The following is a 6,000-nucleotide window of genomic DNA, read 5'->3' as shown; positions in this document are numbered from 1 at the left end:
CGATGCAAAGCGAGAAGGTATTGAGAGGTTTTACTCTGATGTGGGCTTTTTTTTTTATCTGTATACACTGTAACTTTTTTAATACTGATATTCCTTCGAATAGCAACTCTATTAATCACAAATTTTATCTAGTTGGTACTATGGGGAGGAAAAATTGAAAAAGTTTACTTCTTTACAGACGAAATTTGAAAAAACAAAAAAAATAACCGTACGAGTTTTTAAGTTAGAACTTTTACTGGCTATAATTTCGAGAAAAAGAGTCGGATCGAGTTGAAATATATAAGGAATAATTATTTGGTATGCCCGCATACGTCAGTTGTATCAAATTCAAACTATACCCATTTCCCACCCCCTAGGGGGGTGGGGGTACAAGTTTTTTTGTTTTTCGGGGTTTTTAGCCGTAATTTTAAGACCTCTGGGTTGAAAATTTGCCAGTAGTTGGAACTCATATGTATCCATAATATATTAAACGGAAAAAAAATTTGGCACTACAGTTTTTTTTTTAATTGCCGCAAAACTGTGTTTTCGCAGATTGCGTATATTTTAACAAAAACACCTAAAATCTTTAATAAAAATTTATCAAATCATTAAAACAATGTTATGTATATCTATAATGATACTATTAAGTTTTGTGCTCAAGTACCACTTTTGACTTGAAGTTTACACAAATTCGATTTTTTTTTTTTTAACTAAAAACACGGTGTACCAGATGTGAGAAACGAACAGACACTAAAAATTATCAGTTGGTAACGTTTATCCGTGTTAGGTTAGGTTAGGGCCCAATGGTCGGTATCATAATATTGTGTTTATTACATGATATCACAGACGACTTAATCGTGTAACGGATTATAGTAGACACATGATTTATTGGGGAAAAAACCTATCCGTGTATTTATTAAGACACTTAATGATTCTGATACGACAAAACCACTGTTGTTATCTCGTTATTTTATCGCCTGCGTTATATTACCTTACCGAAGGTCAACTATGAGTATATAAGGTCCAACTACCTGAAAATTATGAAGAGGACTGTTGTTTTTTGGATTCAGATTAAGTGTTGATTTTTATGCAGTATACCGCGCCAAAATGTATTTTTTATTACACAATTTTTTTAAAGGAAAACTAATGTTTTGCATATTGTTATAATGTTATTCATTTAAAGAGATTCACGATTGATTGTTTAAATTGTTTAATATTAGATAATCTGCTTTGTGCTAATTTTAATTTTTTAGTTTATAATTTTGTAGCTCTAATTTTGTATAAAATATTTCGTTATTTTATTACTGTGTTCAAGTTAAGATATATTTTAATAGTATTTAAAAGTCATGAATGATAATACTTTATTTTATGACTAGATCAAATCTCGTGAACATTTAACATCATGATACTGCTCCTGTACTATTATTAAAAAAACACAATTTTTAAAATCTCCATAAAAGGTTATTGTTAAATAACAGGCAACAGCCGACCGCTAGTGGCTATACACGTTAGTAATATTTAACTAATAAGTAATATATGTAGGTAAAATGTATTGTTTTCTCCATCACAGTACCAGTATACGATTTATTTTAATTTAAATGTAAGAAAATCAATTTTTCTTTAGAAAATAACAAGAAATTAATATACAGGATGGGGCAGTAAAACGGCGATTTTCTAATGTATTTAAATGGGAAAACCTGTTTCACTATCCCACTCTTTACATTTTAAGGATCTATGAAAAGGTTTTTTTAGTTGCATTTTATTTTGTACATTGTCAATCTAGTAAAATAGAAGTTTAATATAGCTTTGAAATAATATAATCTATGAAGTATAAATAGTTTGTGTTAGATTGCTCTAATGGAAGTATATAATACATAAATATTAATTTTATTGAGAATAAGCGATTATAATTTAAACTATGGAGTACAAACGATTGAAAATGAATCGTCGACCATTCCAACAAAATATAACAAGACATTGTATATGTGTTATTTGGTCCACTACGTTTTTGCAAAAAAAAAAAACTAGTACAGTGGGGTCGGGGCATAGTGGAGACGGAGCATAGTGGGACAGAGCATAGTTGGGACGAGGAGGTCACAGGTTTACAGGAATTTTTAAGTCTGAAAGTGATAAAATCACTTTCGAAAAAACGCTTCGATGCAAATCGGTAGTTAGTATTTTCAAGCCAGTAAAGTCCAAACCAAGCACAGTATAAACCAGCAAAGTTAGAAAGTTTTAAATGAAGGTTCTGTATTTACAAATGAGCATCAAAGTGTTTATTTGAAAGTGATTTTATTCGAGAGGACTAGTACAGTAGAGTATAGGCATAATGTAATCAAAGAAATGAGGAAACGGAGAGGTCACAGGTCTACAGGAATTATTATAAATAAAAGTAATACAATTGAATAAAATCACTTTCAAATAAACGCTTTGATGCTCATTTGTAAATACAGAACCTTAATTTAAAACTTTCTAGCTTTGCTGGTTTATACTGTGCTTGGTTTGGACTGTACTGGCTTGAAAATACTAACTATCAATTTGCATCGTAGCGTATTTTCGAAAGTGATTTTATCACTTTCAGATTTAAAAATTCCTGTAAACCTGTGACCTCCTCGTCCCAACTATGCTCTGTCCCCACTATGCCCTGACCCCACTATACTGGTTTTTTTAATATTACAGTACAAGTCGGCAATGGAGCATCGAGAGTATTAAGAGTCTCTAAAACACACATTTATAAATGTAAAAAATAATAAAATATAATGTCTTTGAAAATAACATTGACAAACGCTCTCGTCGTGTTTACTTCACGATCTTTATAAATTTGTGTGTTAAATCTTTTTTTTATAAAACTTTTATTAAAAGTATTAAGAATGGTTTGGGTAATGGTTTAAAAAAAAACTATCTCGTTAAAATGTATTATATAACGTAATTCAACAGGATAAACTAATAAAAATTAATAATATGTTTTATGTGATTACTGAATAAACAATATTTTTTACTGAAAGTGTCATTAAGCCCACTGTTATTTAGTTGACTAAACTATTTGGCTATCACTGGTTAACCAACTTTTTGAAATTCAACCAAATTTATTTTCCGAGTAAGACGTCTATTGTAATATTCGAAATTAAAACATTCCTAACCTATACATAATGTATTAATGAGTTATTAATACATTATATTGCCCATACTTTATGCAAAATTTTCCTTACATAATCGCCAACTTCAGGGTATCTATTGTAAACTTTTTGAAGAAATAATTAATACGAGAAATGTATTCTCCAATCGTGCTTGAAAACACTAACTTTCGTAGTGAGTGTAAATGTGTTTAAAAAAAGGTTGTAGCTGTTTTTATGTAAAATATGTTTTGTAAAATTCGAATTTAGCATAATTACCCGACGCGCATAATTTATTTTTACGGAAGTAATACGCTATCTCAAAGCGTCGCTTAACGGGTTACCGACCACCGGAAAACATAGTAGAACCGGTGTAAAAAATGTCGTAAACGCCCGGGGGTATTAAAACGCTTACAAGGGTCTGTAGTACGGTAATTACCCGTGTACCTAACCAGTATAATAAAACGTAACGCGAATAGAACAAATGGAAATCTTTACAGCTCAACGTTAATATTCGTATAATAGTGTGTACTTGCAATTAAATGTTACTAAATACCAATGTGGTTTACACCGTTGGTTGTGATGACATACTATAGACCCCAGAATAAATGTAGCCTACGTTTGAAATCCATATAAATTTATGCAAAGGGACCTAAGAGTGAAATTTACTACAAAATTGTGTGGGTCCATAAAATAAATTGTTTTTAAATTACATCCATATTCATTTGATAAATCAAAACATTGTGTAACGTATTATATTGGTTCGAAATTACATAAACTCGGTTACTTAATACAAAACAAAAAATGAATACAAAAAAAATTACCATTGATTTTGTAGAAATTGACTAGTTTAAGAGTGTTCGGGAGAAACTAAAAACTGGATAAAAGATTTCTATTTTTTCTACAAAAAACATTGTTATTATGACCGCTATATGTATATTTTTATACAAATTTATAAAACCAAGTGGCTACCATACACTTACCATTGCCGTATCCAGCACTCATTTTGGGGGGGGGGGGGTTTATTTTAAGATACAACTAGTAAATGATAATTAGGATTTTAATTAAATAGAACCATATCAGTTTTTAGGTATATATATATATATATATATAAACGAATGTATAACAATTTACTTAGACTTAATTAAAAGTAAAAAAAAAAACAACATAAATTTGTATTTATATTTATCAATATTAATTAAAATGAATACATCAACTTACTGAATTTACTTACTGTATAAATTATATTTATATATTTATATATATATATAAAAAAAATCTCATTTAAAATAGTTTAACACGAGTGACAGACGTTTCTGAGTTTGATTTTAAAACAACTTCATTTTAAAAATAATAATACCATTTTCAATGGTATATTTGGATTTTTGTTTTGACTATTTTAGCAGGTTGAAATAACATCTTTTCAGTAAACAATTACGATGTCCTGTCGTTGTCGCCGACGCTGATAATGACTAATATTTTTGTATGTGTGTGTGTGTGTGTATATATATAAATAATATTTCGTTATTCTCCAAAAATTAATTCAAAAATGTAATACAGTTTGAGTACATTATAAATTCTATTTGTATGTATATATATATATATCAATATATATATAATATTTGTATTATCGACAAGACTCATATACAGGTTATATAAATGAATGTAAACATTATTACCGTCGTCCAATTAGGTACACCAACGAAATTCGAAAAAAACTAAAATTCATTGGCGTGTCCAAAAGCCTAAGCAGGCGATAACGATAATATCACGTATTTATTATTATTTAATTCTATTTTAGGCTGTAAAAGCAAACTTACATCAAAATATTTTTTTTTTTTTACATCATTTTCAGAAATACAGACTTTAAAAAAAAAATGGAAAAAGACCTAAAGGAAAGGTAATACAAATATTTTTTGATGAAATTTCGGGGGGGGGGGGGGTTTAAACCCGGAACCCCCCCTGAATACGGTCATGCCACCAATGGACCTATGCATACCCCCATGTTTTAGAGGTCAGGTTATAACGTTTTTGTTATTTTAGTAGTATTATTATGTTAATAAAAATTAGTTTAAAAGTTCTAGTAATTCATGGATCACCATAATTTTTTGACGTTAATTATTTACTAAAAGATAACAACACGCTCATCATTTTTTTAACTAGGGTTGTGATAGTAACCAAAGAAGCGTCTCTAATTTATATGAGATGGCCAGCTAAGTACTCCGTTGTAGCTTAGAATAAGAATGAAATACAAAAAATTTCAGTTTTTACCTTCCAGCTTTACATCAAAGCTAAAAACTACCAAACTTATCCCTTACTAGAAACGGATCAATATCACGTTGTGAGACATAAATCACTGTAAACTATCTAATTAAATACCTATATAAAAATGAACTGTATCGAGTAGAAGCGAGTTGGAGTTTCAAAAAAGTATACCGTTTACTAGGTTCAGGGACGTCGTCGTTTCGTTCAGCTTATGTATCGATTAAGAGTTGACAAAAAACATAACGAACCACGTCGCCAAACAGTGTCGCTTTCAGCTCGGATGCAAGCGGGCGATACAGTAGCGAGTAGAATCCACTATTAAAAAAAAAAAAGTATCCACTATACTTGTATTATAGAACGGGCAAACGTCTTGCCAAAGCGCAATACGGGCGGAATAAAACGTCCCCTCTCTCTTCTCATTTCACCGTGCAGTTACGTTGGCGAGGTGCAAACGAATTCGCCAATTCACTTTTAACGCGTGAATTCCACATTATAAAACTAATACTCCACCATGGTCGAGGACGTTGGTAAATAATGATTCGCAAGTGTCCTATTGTAGTGACGACGACGTAGGTAATGCCAGAGATCTGAAAAGGCGGCTTGTAAAGGTTTTCGACGGGGAAGGAGAATCGTAAATACGAAA

The sequence above is a fragment of the Adelges cooleyi genome, unplaced genomic scaffold, assembly GCF_023614345.1.
Source record: "Adelges cooleyi isolate 19-005CV unplaced genomic scaffold, UGA_ACOO_1.1 ACOO_flye_CR_arks_rails_tigmint_CR_PRNA_30, whole genome shotgun sequence".
Classification (NCBI taxonomy): domain Eukaryota; kingdom Metazoa; phylum Arthropoda; class Insecta; order Hemiptera; family Adelgidae; genus Adelges; species Adelges cooleyi.
This window is presented reverse-complemented; position numbering follows the sequence as displayed.